General features: G+C 48.6%; 2 long non-coding RNA genes across 2 annotated transcripts; one reads left to right on the forward strand and one right to left on the reverse strand.

Moving 5' to 3' along the window:
* Positions 1-1,299: 1,299 nt before the first annotated feature.
* On the reverse strand, positions 1,300-10,986 carry LOC139048172 (uncharacterized). Its single transcript, XR_011507605.1, has 3 exons — positions 9,740-10,986; positions 9,313-9,608; positions 1,300-1,409 (listed from the first exon to the last, which is right to left on the reverse strand). It is a non-coding gene; the product is annotated as an uncharacterized lncRNA (long non-coding RNA).
* Positions 10,987-11,137: 151 nt separating this feature from the next.
* On the forward strand, positions 11,138-12,611 carry LOC139047616 (uncharacterized). Its single transcript, XR_011507263.1, has 2 exons — positions 11,138-11,236; positions 11,301-12,611. It is a non-coding gene; the product is annotated as an uncharacterized lncRNA (long non-coding RNA).
* Positions 12,612-16,834: the final 4,223 nt, after the last annotated feature.

Here is a 16,834-nt window from a genome sequence, read left to right on the forward strand (position 1 = left end):
TCCTGTGCATGCGTGTAGGCTTTATGTACGCTTCACTTGCAGAAAAATAAACCAGTTCATAGTTTGCGCTCAGGTGTCATGTGTTGTTTTCTCGCTCAAATCCTGACCCTTCATCGCTCTGCGCAACAATGTTAAGTTTTCAGGTTGTTCACTATGTGATGTAGGAAGGGTAAAATTGATGGGAAATCCCAATATTCTCGGGCATATCGCGAAAAATATGGCCCAAGTCAAGTGTCATTTTAGGCTTCACTGTCCCCTTATATAGGGCAAATAGTAATAGTTTGAATTCCATGGACGCTGGTTGCTTTTTCTGACTTAACCTAGGCAGTGCTCAGCTCTCAGTTGAAAGGAACAGGTAAACAGGACTTGCCACATAAGCAGAAGGTAGCACTCCAGACTTAAGCTTAATATACTGCGTGCTTCCACAGCCCTAGGGGGCTAGTCTGTAAGTGTTGACTAAGTGGACTGTCCATTCCAGTACACGCTGAATGAATAGAGCACGAGAGCCCATGGTGATGATTGCCACTTGCTCTACCAGCTTATAGCTCTACCTAATCAGTGTGTGCTGAAACAGTCCACTTAGTGGATCCTTACAGAATCCTTCCCTAGACTGATGTTTATGTTGGTAGGCTGCAAGTATTGCACTTTCTTTCCTTCGATGTGGGCAGTTCCCAAATATGGATGCAATTTAACATATTGTATTCATATTGCCTTTGGTCTATACAAATCTAATTCATGCTTATAACCAGGCCTACAAGCTCTTGTCCTGCATATTTATATAGCCTTCTCATTGGAGAATGGAGTCATTTTCCATTATACCCTCAAGCACTTGAAGTAGACACTGCAATAACCCCAAGGGAGGGGGGACAGTAACGCAAAAACCTTACTGGGCTTGTGGTGCTGCTGAAGGATGCACACATACCATTTATGCTAAAATTCCCAGCAGACATTCCAAAGTTTGTACGAGTTCAACTTTAGCTGGCTAAACTGAATGATTCATATTGAAGGCAATTCTTGCAACATTTGGTCAAACTGAATGAAACTGGACAGCACAATTAGCTGTGTTCATCTACCATTTATACAACTGCTGCCCCGAGCATTTTGCCTGTTACTTTGCCTTTCGTTTCTGTACTATCAAGGTCAAGTACACATGTACTTTATCACTGTACAAGTAGAATGGCTTCAAGGCTTTTCCTGGGCATTCAACAGTCACTATTTATTCCTATAAACCTTCCTGCATGTGAAGGCAAAAGAAACTTATTAATTCATGCTGGAAGTATAAAAAGACAGGTATTTGCACAGAAAATGTTTATTTTGAGCACCGAGGTTCTTGCTGATGTAGATATGGTGCTGGCTCCCTCCTTGCCCGAAGCATGTGCTTGCTGTACACAGCACCAGATGATGGCTTCCTAGGTCAAAAGATCAAAGTGAAATAAGAGGCATTTTGTTTTAGCTCCGGAAAGAAAAAGCAGGATTGAGACATTAACATGTATAAAAAATACTTGCCTAAAGAAAAATTAATACACAAGCAAATTCACTAAAGAGGTTCACTTTCAAGAGCGAAAGTATGGTTACGATGAAAATTACAAGGAAGCTTCACTGCTCATTGAGGTTTCGGTTCAGTAGTTGTTGAGCCACGAGGGTTAGCATGCTACATCTTGCATATTATGTTTTGTAGAACAATATTGCACTTTGAACAATGTAGTGCCTATTTAAATGAACTGACAAGGAACGCTGAAACTCCAGGCTAGTTTGGTCTGCACAAGATATGATACAGACACTGTACTGCATTCATTTAGTGTTTTTGTCACTGATCTCGTGCACAAAGGTCATTCACACCTATCCTACATGAAATGCAGTTACTTCTTTGAAGCTTCATCTAGTCCTTGAATTTGCTGCATGCTTATGTCTAAGGGAGTTCGTTTGGTTCCTGTTAATGTAGTACATCTAAGCAACTGTTATCAAATGCCCATAGTGTTCCCTTGCATGTACAAAACATTTTTGGCCCTTTCAATGCACAATACTCATTACATTTGACACTTGGGACTCGTGCAAGGCGCCATTTAGTATTATATGCTTGTCCACATCTGATAATACTTTCATAGCTGGGTCATTCCCATGCCAAATGCCTTGGTTATTACTGTGACCATCTCACACTTTTCCTTTAGAATCTTCTTGTCCACTTTTAAGGAAGCACCCCACGACACAATGTCTCCATCCTAGTGGTGCTATGGAGTTAACTTATGTGCTAGTTGTAGCAGATGACGTCAACTGAAGGCCACTGAAGATAAAACTCTCTGCGACAATTCCTTTTACACAAAAAATGCAAACAATACAGAATAGTCAAAATGTAGTTATCTGGCAAGACTGGCTGCATCCATCATCTTTGTTTGGCGCAATTCTGAGGTGGCTCCATGTTACAAGACGCTTGGCGATTATTGCCATGTGACTGTTTGGGACTCTATAAAACACAAGAATTGCCTTACTCCGGCCTTTCTCTTTGTGCAGCGACCAAGGTTATTATTCGTCCAATCGCACCGTGTCCTGTTCGTGTGTCCATAGACTAAATTCTTCACCACATTGTTTTTGCGGTATTTCGTGAGTGACCCATGAACTCATCTTGGGGTGGGACTTCTTATCTTTGGCGTTTGCTTCTATCTCTTGTCGTCAGCGCCTCACACAACTGGATGATGCCACTGGCAATTCTCTTCCTAACCACGAAGAATGCATTCGTCTCGTCACCTCTTCCGATTACGTTCTTTGGCCACCTAGAGAAAAGATTATAGGTGTCAACTCCTGTAACATTGTGGATGGCGGCGTATTCATTGTACCCTATGACCATACCCTATCTCGAGCAATTCTGATTACCCCTGGCCTTATTCGCTTCTCTGAGGGGTCTGCATTGCTTACTGCAATAAACCAAATCGAACCCCAACTGTTGCCTCGTGGATCAACTGTCACTTGAGCTGTTGACACTCATGTCGTTGCAATTGTCACGAAGACAGCTCAGTGTGTTCTTGCGTCTGTTACCGTGCGCTGAACAAAATCGTGCACAAAGATGTTCACCCCGTGTCACGGATGGATGATGCACTAGATTCACTCCACGGTGCTGAGTATTTTTCTAGCCTTGACTTTAGACCAGGCTACTGGCAAATACCGATGTCCAAATCCGACAAAGCAAAAACGACATTTGCTACCCCTGATGGGCTCTACGAGTTCAGTGCAATGCCTTTTGGACTCTGCAATGTGCCTGCCACATTCAAACGCATGATCGATAAGTCTTGTGTGGCTTGAAATGGAAAACCTGTCTGTGCTATCTCGACGACATTGTGTTTTCAACCATGTTCTCACAACATTTGCAACATCTTGATAAAGTCCTTGCCTGTCTTGCAAATGCTGGTTTGCAGCTCAACACACGCACACGCGCGTGTGCGCGTGCGCACACACACACACACACACACAAATGCAGTTTGGCCAGCAAGGCCATCAAAGTTCTGGGGCACATAGTCTGCAAAGAAGGTATTCATCCAGACCCCGAGAAGCTTACTGCCATCCTCGAATTTTGTGTCCACTGCGTCAAAAAGACATGCACAGTTTTCTTGGACTTGCTTCTTCCGGCACTTCATATGCAACTTCGCTACACTTACGTCCCCGCTCCATCAACTCCTCCCCAGTAATGCACCCTTTGTTTCGTCCGACGAATGTGAACATGCTTTCCTGCTTTTGCAACATGCCCTGACGTCAGACCCAGTACTGCGCCACTTTGATCCAACCGCGCCCACCATCTTTCACACCGACGCTAGCAGTCAGTCTCGGTGCCATTCTACTACAATGCGACAACACATTCCACGAACGAGTAATTGCTTAGGCTAGTCGTGCACTAACCAGTGCAGAAAATTACTACACCGTAACCAAGCAGGAGTGCTTTGCTGTTGGGCCGTGCAAAAATTTCACCCATGTCTTCATGGCCGCCATTTCACAGTTGTTACCGACCATAACACACTGTGCTGGCTTTCATCGCTAAAGAATTTATCAGGTCACCTGAGTTGCTGTGTGCTTCACCTACAGGAGTACGATTTCAATGTCACCTACAGGGCTGCAAAGAAGCATCAAGACACCAATGCTCTCTCTTGCTACCCTCTGCCGAATCATGACGATTCACCATAACCTCTCCGCGATTGTGTACGTCCTGAGTCCTCTTCATCGGCTTTACCCATTGTAGCCCTCGAATGGCTAAGACACAACAGCCCATCTGTCCTTGTGTCCCACTAACGCATCGACCCATACTGCTGAACTATTCTCCAACGCATGGAAGATTCTTCGTCACCTCCAAACGCCTGACTTCGTCGACAACTTAACCCTTTCGCTGTCACGGACGTACCGGTACGTCATCGCGCTTCCACCCCCACAGTGTCACTGACGTACCGGTACGTTCTCTATCGTGCGTTCAAAATTTCGCGCCACAGCGCAAAGCTGGCGCTCCTGGATTGGCCACGCTATCTGTTGACTCTTTCTACAAGTTCGTACATTCGCCCCGACCTGTGTTACTCCATGTATTGAAGAGTACGGCGCAACTGCCACTCCCCACTTTCTCTTTGCTGAGTGAGCGGTGGCTCCGGTGTTCGCTGTATCATGCGTCGCGCACGTGTGGTTATGGGTTCAAGGGTTGTTCTGCCATCTTCACTGGTTTGAAGGTTTTTATTTTTCTTCTGTTGGTGTGCCTGCTACGGCGCGTCAAGTTCAGGCGCACGTGCCGTTGCCTCTCCGAAAAGAGTGACTCGTTGATGCTTTCGCTCTCTCGCCGCACCTTCGCTTCCGGCTTGCAGCAGTAAACGTAAAGCCTCCTGAACTTTGTTAGCCTTTTTCCATCTCCCTCTGTCTTCTTGATCACGCAACGTCCCATTGCTCTCCGTTGTGCGGGCGACTGAAAGCGCATCCTCCCTGCGCGCGGTTACTTTCGGATGGCTCAGCGCGCGGGACCTTCGTCTGCTCATTGGAGCGGTGGCTCAATTCCGATTCAGAATACGAGCCGAGCTCGGATTCGGACTCGGACAGAGTCGCATGCGAGGAAGAGGGTTCCGCATCGTCAGATTCGGATGTTGAACGGATTTTATAGTCAGGCTGATGATGATGATGTTTACCAACAGCTGCAGAATACTGAAATGTGCATATTGCATTGACTATGTTATTTGTATACCAATCATAATCAAAAATAAATTGCTATGTTCATTCCCTGTTATGCTCGTTCCCTGAAACCAAGCCGACACTGGGGGTGCGTCACGGCCAGAAAGGTCCGACAGCGAAAGGGTTAATCAATTCAAGCTGCACAATGGGGTTTTACATCGCAACATTTATCACATCGATGGCAACAAATGGGTCCCGGTCATACCATGTTCTCTGCAATGTGAGGTGCTTGAAGCCTTTCACGATCATGCGACGACTGGTCCTCTAGGCTACCACAAGACTTACAACAGAATATGAAGTTGCTGCTCCTGGCCTGGCCCATCTTCAGCCGTTGCGAAGTATGTTGCACCCTGCGTTCATTGTCAAAGCAAACCCAACAGCTCCTTCTGGCTCTTTACAACCTCTGCCTTGTCCCGCTTCGCCTTTTGAAGTAGTTGGAATAGACTTGTACGGTCCTCTTCCCATGACCTCACATGGAAATCGTTGGATTGCAACGGCCGTAGACCATCCAACACGCTATGCGGAGACAGCATCTCTACCATCCTGGACTGCTGCTGAAGTCGCCGATTTCTTTCTACACAACATTATCTTACACCGCAGCGCTCCGCACGTTCTCCTCAGTGACCGCAGCAGTCTTCCTCTCTTCTATCCTTACCGAAGTTCTGTGCGCCTCTAACACAATTCGCAATACGACTTCCAGTTACCATCCGCAGACCAACAGCTTGATGATTGCGATGTACAGTCACGTGCAATATGAATTGCAACACCGGTGCCCGTGGTCGAAGGGGTTCCAAGGCTGTACGGCTGTGCAGACACATGGTAAGTTCCAGACCGAAACACAGCTTCAATTAGTGGTGTCTATTAAACTGCTATTTCGAATGTCAGAGCTGCTGCGCAGCCGTGGAGCCCCTTGAACAACGAACAAGAGTGTTGCAAGTCATATTGCATGCGACTGTACATCTACCCTGGCCACACAAACGGGGATGCAATCCTGTCGTTCATGACATTCGCCTATAACATGGCTACGCAACGTACCACTGGATTTTAACATTTTTTCTTCATCTATGGCTGTTCACCAAGTTTCATTCTTGATGTATCATTCCTTTCGACTCCTGTACCCCCATCAGTTCCTTTCTTGGAACAGTTTGTGTCTCGCCTCGCAGAGTGCAGACGCCTCGCCCCGCTTAACACCGACGTCTCCCAGGACGCTCGCAAGTTTCGTTACGACTCGACCCACTGTGCTGTAACTTTTTCTCCTGGTGACAAAGTTCTTTGGACTCCTGTGTGCGTTCCTGGCTTATGCAAAAAATTTTGCAACACTTCTTGCTTATGCAACACTTCTTGAATGCCCACACCACCGTATCGTCGGGCAGCAAGCACAACCTGCGACACCCATGTGGCCACAGTGACGAGAGGCGGCCTGCGCAGCTGGCCGGTTGGGGTCATCAGGTTGTCGCCGGCCATCCACTGATTATATTGTTCACGGACACGGTCTTTAACAGGCTTGTTGAGCACGACGTCCAGTGGCTGAAGTGTTGACGTCATGCCTCCCGGAATGACGGCGAGTTCCGTCCTCCCGTCGCGGAGTGCCAGCTTCAATCCTGCGGTCAAGTGCCCGCGAAAGGCATCCAAGACGAGCATGCTCGGACACCGCAAGAGTGCCCCTGGTTGCCGATTCCAGACGGTCTTAATCCAATTGAGCATGAGGGCCTCATCCATATAGCCCTTTTCATTCACGTGAACGACATCCCGTGGGAAAGCCTCTTTCGGCAGCGTCTTCCTCTTACACGCGAGTACACGTACACGCGAGCATCACCGTGAATGCTCGTTCCCCGTAGAAAGAAGCTCGACTTCTTTTGTGCCGCGTTCGCACACTGTGGTGAGCGACGGCATGTCGAACCACACCGGCATTTCATCAGCGTTGCCGATCTGTACCAACATGTAGCCATGCTGCTGCCGGAGACAGATAACATAGCGCTGGAATTCGACCAACTTGTCCTCGTATGCCTCTGGCTGCTTCTGCCAGATTGAATTGCGCTGTCGAAGTGCGAATCCCTTGCGTTGCATGAAGCAACGAACCCAATAAATGGAGCCCTTGAATTGTTCCTTGGGCAGTCCGGATTCTCGGGCGATCTCAATAGCTTTGATGCAGATGAGTTCTGCTGTGACTGGCAAAGATCTGGCACGATGCTCGCGGACAAAATCCGCCACCCTGTCTTTGAGCTCCGGGTGCACTGCGCCATAAAATAAAGAACTTCGTCAGAATAAAGAACCGCGCAGCGCCCGCGAGTTGGGCCGCGTCGGTCACCAAGGGGGCGATAACAATGTGGATGCCGAAAGGTCTGCGCTCCTACATGCTGCCAGACGACTATTCATGCTGTGCCAAGAGCCGGTATGTAAGTCAAGGGGTGAACTTTTAGTAATATTTTTGGGAAAAAACCTCAACCTATATTCCGCACTATACGGTACTCGCACTGCTGGAGACATATGCCGTGGCCGAGAACCTACGGCTTCCTGACTACTCGGGTGCCACCACCTGTGCCACACGCAGTTGCACTGCGGCACCCTGCCTAGATGGAGTCCATAAGCCAGGAAAGCCACGCACGGCAATCTATGTCCGCAGCACCCTGGCGCGTGCTGTTCTACCTGTTGCTGACATCGCCGGTGGCCCCTTGGAGTCATGCGCCGTTGTGGTACGCCTTGGCAGCCAGGACACGGCTGTGGCGAGCATCTGCATCCGTCCAGGAAAGCCGTGGGATCCCTCCAGCCTCATCCAGCTGGCTGTTCGCCTTGGTGGGCATGCAGTCCTGTGCAGTGACTTCAACGCACACCATACGGATTGGGGAAGCCGCAGCTGCACCCGCTGAGGCAAAGGCCTCACAGATGCCATCAGCTGAGCTGGCCTGCTGACCTTGGAACACCAGGGAGCCCACCTACGTCTACCGCAGAGCTCGCACGGCCATTGACCTCTCCCTCAACACTGAGCAGTGCTCCTACTCCTGGGCCACAACTTCGGACAAATGGGGGTCTGACCACTTCCCTATTGTGATCAGCCCCAGGTCTGGGAGAAGGCCTAGGTCAAGAACTTACGTCACAGACTGGTCCCTGTTCCGGAAGCACTGCAGCAAGTTGGACGATGGCCGTGACTTCCTGAGCGCCATCGTGGATTGTGCTCAGGCTGCCACCGTTCAGTGCTCTACCCAACCAGATACCCCCGCTCCGGACCTCCACCTGCTCAACATTCGTGCCTCCAGGCGCCGTATGGAGCGTGGAGCAATCCGGACGGGCAAGGCAGAGCATTGGACCGAGTACAGACGTGCAGATGCCCGCTGCAGACGCCAAGCCCGGCGCAGGAGGAGCCTCTGCTCTGCCATCGAGGGCAGGTCCAGGGGACCCCTGGCTTGGAGACTGCTCAAATCCCTCACCAGCAGGAGAGGAAGCCTACAACCTGTCCTCGCCGTGGCCATCACGCTGAGCATCAGCGAAGAGGCCCTTGCGGAGCTCCTCGCCAACCAGTTTGCGCTGGCTGTACCACGCAGTGCAGCCATCCTGAAGGTAGGGCAGCCTTCCGTCAGCCTGCCTACCTGCCTGCACAACCACCACACAGGGTCTTCGCTTCTGTAAATGGCCTGTCATCCAGTCTTGGGAGCCTGGCCTCACAGTTCATTGGCCCAGAAAGCAGTCCGAGCGCTTTTTCGCTGCCTGAGGGCAACAGACTTGAGTGCCCAACTATAGACATCCTACACTTAAGTTCTCTCTCTTCCTCTTTCACTCCCCATTCCCCTCCCACGTGTAGGGTAGCAAACTGGACTCAGCCTGGTTAACCTCCCTGCCTTTCCGTCTTCCCTTCTCTCTCACCACCCAGGGTGGCCATCGAGCCAGGTTATGACTATCTACCAGGACCCGCTGACGCTGCACGAGCTCCAAGCATCGCAGTGCACCAGGAGCCCAGTGCACCAGGAACCCAAATGCTTCGCAACCTGGCTGCCAGCGAGCAGCTGCACCTGCTTGACTGCTTAAACATCTGGCAGTCAGGGCAGGTGCCGGAGTCATGGCGCACAGCCTACGTGGCCCCCATCCTGAAGGCCGGCTGAAAAACGTGAGCTCCTATCGGCCAGTCTCACTCACCTCTGCTGCTTGCAAGCTGATGGAGGCCATTGCTTTCTGGCCGATGAGCAGATAGGCTTCCGGCGGAGCTGATGCAGTGCGGACTCCATCGTGGACGTGGTCTCCACGCTGGAAGAGGCCAAGGCCTGCGGTGACGCTGTGCTCCTGGTGCTTATCGGCATGAAGGGGGCCTTTGACGGCCTGCCCTATCCAGTCGTTCAGCAGGCCCTGGACCTATTTGGTAGAGGGCGTCCCACAAGGATCAGTGGTGAGCCCTTTCCTGTTCAACCTGGCCCAACTGCCTGCTGTCCTGCAGACTGACCCCCACAACCACGTGAATACCTCCATCAACGCGGACCACATCGCCCTATGTGTACGAAATCCACCACACAGCCACAGCAGTGCGCGCTCGGCTCTGCAAAGAGCCCTCGACACCGCCGCTGCTTACCTGAGCTGCATTGGCCTTGCCATCTCGGCAAGGAAGACGGAGGCCATGCTGCTCCACCCAAGAGCAACCGCCCGCTGCACAGCTGCAACTGGAAGGCGACCTTGAAGCCCGGCAGTGACGTACCCGGGGCTACACGTTCATCACCGGCTGACCTGGCTGCCTGCTGTCAAGACCCTGCATGTCCAGGTCCTCCGGGTCCACAAGGCAGTCTCCCAGCTTGTTGCCCGAGGACAGAGCTGCACCACTAGGTGGGCTCTGCGGCTGTACCATGCAGTAGCCACCTCACGCCTGCGGTACGTCCTCCCACTCGTGGCACTACCACGTGCCCGTCTCAAGAAGCTGGAGCTGCAGCATAGGGCCGAGATTAGGTTCTGCCTGGGCGATCCCTGCAGCTCTGAAATCGCTGCAACCTTGGCCGAGGCAGGAGCATGGTCCCCATCACTCCTGTCACAGCCCACATTCTACAATCAGCCACAGCTGTGCACATCGCTGAATGACACTGCGTTCAGGAATATCGGTCACATACCGACCGCACACACAACCCCCATCACATCTGCACTGAGCTTTACGCTGCGTAGAAAGCTTATCAGTGAATGGCTACTGACAGCGCAGCGAAATTTTGGTTCTAAAGCAATTTTTCCCGACCGTGCAATGAGGCCGCAATGCGAGACCGCAACGAGGCCGCAATTTGGTGACTTTATTCACTACCGCCCTTAGCCGGCAGATCTGAACCATGCATCAGGAATGTGCATTTCCATTGGGGAACAATAGAAACTCTTATTTAGGCTAAACAAGCGCGCGTACGTACGTACTTACATGCCGCACTCGGGACATCTGCCATTCAAATATTCTGCCATGTAGCAGCACCGTAACCAAGTAATGTTACTGTTACATGCTTCTGACAAAGACTCTAAATAACTCTGAAGGAGCGCAGTTACGTGTAATATACGTTCTCTGCATTAGGACACTGTAGCACTGGCTGGCCGGTGTGGCGGTCCCTGCAATGCATCACAAAAGCTCGTGAGGAACCTGGCTATAAAGTATCATCACAGAACACCTATATATGGCATCATGCAGTCGAAAGATTAGCTACGCGTAGTAGATGCACATCAAACGCAAAGACGAAGTATACTTACGAGAAGCAAAAGCCCGAAAAATAAGCGATCCACCGCTTCGTGCACTCCGAGCCTGCCATATGCCATATTATGCCGCCAAAAAGGCCGAATGTGACATCACGAACGTGAAAAAACAAAGACCGGATGTGGCGTCCCGGACGTGACGTTTGGGTGAACCTAACGCTTGCGCTACGTTCACCGGGTGAACGCAGACACTTTCTTTTCTACAACCTTGGCAAAGCAGAACGCTGCAGTCATCCAATCCAATCCAAGCTCTAGCCATCGTCGCCACGCCATTTTTCATTCTGCGATCGTTTTCAGGGCAGCGGAGCAGCGTTTGTCACCTTCCGTGCCTGCCGAAGTCTCCTACTCAGCTACCAAGGTATGACAGCTACATCGATTTCTTTTTTAATTCGTTTGGGTATTGAAATGTGTTTTCTTCACAGGTGCCAGGATGCCTAGACTGCGGGAGAAGCCGCACGCGCGAAAAAGAGCGTCGCTGGAAACAAAAGACGATATTCGAGGACTTCGGATCTCGCCCCGGCAGCCAGCAGTCAACAGCTCGAGAATTCGCAACTCTAGAACTGTGCAGTGGCGCGCATACCCCGCACGCATGCATTAACATGTGCGTTCGGGCTGTCCCTGCAAACATTTGCACGCCTTGTGATGCTGGTCGCTGCACCGAGGCGACATCGGAAGTTCAGGACGGTGGTTGTGACACTACGCGCACTAAGGACAATGTGCCTTGCTTCCCTGATGGATATACTCTACGTGACGCTTCGGATGGTTCACTTCGCTGTGAGAACGGAACAGGATCCCTTAGGAGAGGTGTACGCACAAGTCAATGCGGGTTTTCTGGTAAGCAGGACCCCGGAGTCTACGTTTGCTTTACCTACTGCGGACTCTTCATCGGAGCCCTTTGATTCTCCTGGCAAACAGCTTCTCCTGGCTAATGCGCTCATGATCAGAGCTGTAGCCGTCAGTAGCGGCAAGATCGCCTGCTGATCTCTACGAAAATAAAAAGCTCCTTTTAAAAAAGTGAAGAATATATTAGTTGTTTTTATCTACAAGTTTGTTTAATATCGTGAGAATATGGTCACTACGGCCACGGCGGGGACATGGTAAACGAGAGTACGCATTCGATGGCCAAGTGAGTTTTAATAATTGTAAGAACGCACTACGCCACGAGAAAGAGCTATTGTTTAAAGAAAGTGAAGAATATATTGATTGTTCTTCACTAATAGTTCGTTTAGCTACGTCAGAATGTGGAGGCATTGGGAACGAGAGCACGCATTTGACGGCAAGTTGACTTACGAGAACGCACTACGTCGCGAATAACATTTAAGCTGCAATACCATTAAGCATGTCCGTGTGGCACCCCGCGAATGACATTAAAGTTTAAGGCATTAGCCAGTTAATGTCATTTTTATTGCCCGTGTCGCAGAGTGCTAGTGAAGTGATGTAGTCAAGATTAATTCCTTCATGTCATTTCTGTTGCTTTCGCTGCTTAATAATGCTAATTGATGTGTTTTTGCTCTTTCTTTTTATTCCATGCTGCAAACTCAAATGTCAAAGCAGGGTGGGCAATAAGTATTTTTGTTCTGCTGTGCTCTACCTTGTTGTTGTGCTATTGAAATTGCAAATTTTCTTCTTTATCCGTGTATTTATTTGTTCTTTGAACAGTACGCATATATCTGCTTATTGGTCTTTTTATGTATATGTATAAGGTGACAATAAACGTTTAATTGTATTTGGAAGTTGGTGTAAGTTCATTTCTCGTTTATTTAAAACAAGAATGCATTCAAGCATTAGACCAATGTAATATATATAATGGTCCGGTGCTTGAATGTGTCCCGGCCACTATTGTCGCTTCAAGGCATGTGTATATCTGGAATATCCCCGGGAAGACACAAACACACACACACACACACACATATATATATATATATATATATATATATATATATATATATATATATATATATATATATCCTGAACGTCCCCTGAATGTCCATGCTGGATGTCCGCGTCGGACGTACTACGGATGCCAAAGCGATTACCTTTGGATTTCCCAGGGACGTCCCTCGGACGTACGTCGGACATTCATGGATATCCCACGGACATCCCGAATATCCAGAAAGGACGTCCGTCGGACGTCGCCCGGATATCCGTGGTTACTTGGGCTAGAGTACGTGTGGTGTCACACTAGGCGAAGTGGTTGTTGCCGGTGTCCATTTCTCTAGAGATGGGCTGAGAGAAATGAGAGCATTGTGTCCTGAATCATTCACCTCAGAATCATCAGTCAGGTCTGACTCTCCATTCGACATGCTGGCTGAGGTCTGTGATGGTTCGTAAACACTATCTTTGTCACTGATTTCACTGTCCACTGCTGAACATCTGACACTGAAGCACTTGACTCATCCGCTGGTGATCGCGAAGTTGCTGGTGCATTCTTCTGGCCCAAAACTAAGTTTATTTGTTTCCTCTGCATTGTGCTTTTTTTTTTCATCCGTAAGGGGCATGAGGATCTATCTATTAGACACGCTGAAAAGTTTGGGAGTAGCAAGAAAAATGCAGGTACTTATTCCAATGGCACGTATTTCAAAGACTGCTGCGAAAGTTTGCAAGAAACCCAACTGAGAAATGCGCCGCCACTCCACTCTCCGAAACAAACATGCCACCCCATGTCCAATGCAATAAAAATATATATTAGTTGCAATTTCAAACCTCAGATGGCAACACAAGAGCAAGAATTCTTGCGTGTGGGTCACTGGTGAGTCACGCCACACACAGCATAAAAACGTTTTCGTTGAGTGCATCGTGGATTGCCAGTGGTTCATAGCATTTAACATCAGTCTACTGGCTATCTATAATCTCACACAACAAAAATCGTACCTCTGAGTTAAAGTGTCATAATGTTATCGCAGCAGCAAGCAGATGAATGCCCGTAACTTTGCTGCTGCATAGGAGCACAGGCTGTGCTGTGATGGCACTCAGAGTGACACGTGACTTAGATTCAAGGCAGCATCAGTTATTTGTTGAATCTGTTGCTGCAGTGAACTAATTAAAGTTTAGAGAAATAATGAAAAATACAACCCGAATGTCTGGGTGCTTTTGTTTTACTTCGCACTGTAGCAAGAGAGATGAATTTCCGTTTCGTCTCCTTTTCCCGACGTTTGCACGCGCGCAGAGAACGAAACTATACGTCATTGTCTACATGTGTTCCAGCATTGCGATCATGAATGCTCTTTTATCCTCTCGCGTTTGCCTCAGTGCTGGGGCACTGACTTATACCGCTAATCACGTGTTCTCGTGTAGAGCGCGCACTATCGTCCGCTACAGGAAACGAGACAAGCGCAACAGCTCGCGCGACACCGTCACCGGAAGTGTGCCGGTGACGGTGAAACAAAGAAGACGGCAGGGTATACCCGCCGCGACCCCTCGGCTCCGGTATGGGGGAACGCAGTGAAGGAAATTTGCTTATCAAATGACTGCATAGAGCGCGCTCTCGTGTTGTGCTACGTGAATTAAATCATTCGTTCCCTGCCTGCACAAACGTTTGCATCTCGAGTGGATTTCAAGCACACCGTATAATAACGTGCAGTTCCGTCGTGCTTCGCAGCACTATACACAAGCACTGCCGTAAAGCTAGTGGCAAAAGTACGATGTCATGAAACCAGATCAATGCATATACCTCGCTATTTTGGGGCGCTGCGTGAATGGAAACATTGCTTGCCTGCCTGCACAAACGTTTGCATCTCGAGTTAATATCAAACAAATCATTAATATGTGCAGTTTCGTCGAGCGCTTCACCGCACTGCATGCAAGCATTGCCGTAAAGCCTGTAGTATAAATAGGGTTTCATGAAGTCAAATTAATGCGCAAACCTCGCACTTGTGGTGTACAAGGTAAACAAAGAATTCGTTGCCATGTCTCCGCAGTAGTTGGTCACGTTGATTTGTGTGAGCATATTGGTTCATGTGCCCCATCTACCTCTGTGATGAGAAAATAAGCAAGAATATCAGCTGCTATGTGTCGATGCATATGCTTTTTATTACAAGGTGTAGGAGCAGTACATATTACTGCATGAGTAAACCACTCATGGAAACAGTACGTTCCTTGAACATTGTAGCTATTTAATAGCCTAGGAAGCGCGCTATATTGGAAGTTGCAATTTTTTTTTCTGTTCGCAAAATTCAATAACTCGATGCTTTTTCTAAAAGCAAAAAATTATAAATTTCGCAATGATACGTATGCTGCGTCAGTAAGTTAAGTAGGCAGCACATAATTAGGCTAAACCAGAGGAATATCCGCAGGTATTTATACAAATGTACAAAGTATTTAAAAAAAATGTTTTCTCAAATGTTTTCAGTGTGGAGTAAGGAGTTGCATGTGCGTCCAGCGCTGATTTCCAGCGCTTAATTTTTGTTGAACCTTGATGTAACAAAGACGTAACACTCAGCACTCTATTTTGTTACATCAATTTTTTTTTTTACAATGGAACACTGCATTCTACTATACGTGCCGCTCATGCGCCCCAAAATTTTGGCCCCTCTAAGGAAGTCACTGTTCTCTAAGTTTCGCCCGAAACTTAGATATCGCTACTTCCAATTGACACTCGTGAAACCAGCAGCCACGTTGGCTTGCCGCCTTTACACCGGCCGCAAATTACTTTTAAAAAATGTGGCACGCGCGGGCCGTGTATATGCACTCTGCTGCGCGCGGACAGCCATATGCACGGGCACGGTCAGGCAAGAGACGTCGCGCGCTCTCCGACCCTAGCGCGCGCTTGATCACGGGACGTGGAGAGCGCGCATAAAGCCGCCATCCTTCTCGGCTCACCCTCGCACCCTTTCATTCGCAATTAACCCCAGCATGTGGGATGCAACGGAGCACTATAATTTTTGTCACACTTGGACTTTAAACCAAACATCAGGGCGATGGCGAAAATTCGCTTAGGGTGTCCAAACATTTCTATCGCAATAATACACTATGGAGAAAGGTATTATGTAAATTATCTGTGGATGGGTCGAAACCCCCTAATTTCCCAAACACGCACCCATCCACTGGCACGCTGCACACATGGATCCCGCGCGGCACGCTGCATCATTAAGGCGTATCGTTCTTCGCTAGCTCTATGATCATTTATGCAGTAGTCACTTGGCGAGAAGCTTAATTTCCAACCTATGCGCAAGTGTCGTAACTGAATTTCGAAAGTACACGGACCATATATATGTTGGAAAAATAATCGGAACTCACTATTTAGACTCGCCAAAATTATAATTAGCTGCTCACTTGAACTCATAAGAATATACTACTCAGCCGAGCTCACTCAGGCTCAAACTCGCCAAAATACTGCTCAGCTGGGCTCACTCAGACTCATGGGATGATCTCAGGGAGTTGACTCATCAGTGAGTTTGCCAGCGTATGATGTGTGCTGAACCACAAACCTGGCTTTCTTGAATAAAAACAGTTGGTCGCTGCAGCATATGGATGCACATAAGTGTAATTCAGAGAGCGCGGCATTGTAAAGGCTGCCACAGTTACCATGCCATGCTGCAGCTCATTTCAATCATGTCAAATGCAATACCCCTGCCAGCTTTTAGTCAGTCGATCAAATGTGATTGCTATTTATCTCATCACAACACCTCATTTTCCTGCCTAAGGCTTTGGGTGAATTTTCCTTGGCATCCATTTTGTTACTCTAACAGGTTACCAGTTATCTGTTGCCTATACGAAATTTGAAGTTGTGCACATGTCATGTGGACTCCATGCCAAACTCGTAGTACTGCATGCGTTTTTGCAGTTAGGTCTAGAGTTACAGAATCGCATGTGGGAGTTACTTTAGTTAGCAGCTGTAGCTTTGGAACAAACACGTGCATGAGAGTGTGCTTAAGTGTTACCTGTCAAGACTGGGAGCACCAAGGCAACTTGTGCAGTAAAGGCATGGGCAGTACGAGCCCACAGATTTTGATAAGTG

The sequence above is a fragment of the Dermacentor albipictus genome, chromosome 7, assembly GCF_038994185.2.
Source record: "Dermacentor albipictus isolate Rhodes 1998 colony chromosome 7, USDA_Dalb.pri_finalv2, whole genome shotgun sequence".
NCBI lineage: Eukaryota > Metazoa > Arthropoda > Arachnida > Ixodida > Ixodidae > Dermacentor > Dermacentor albipictus.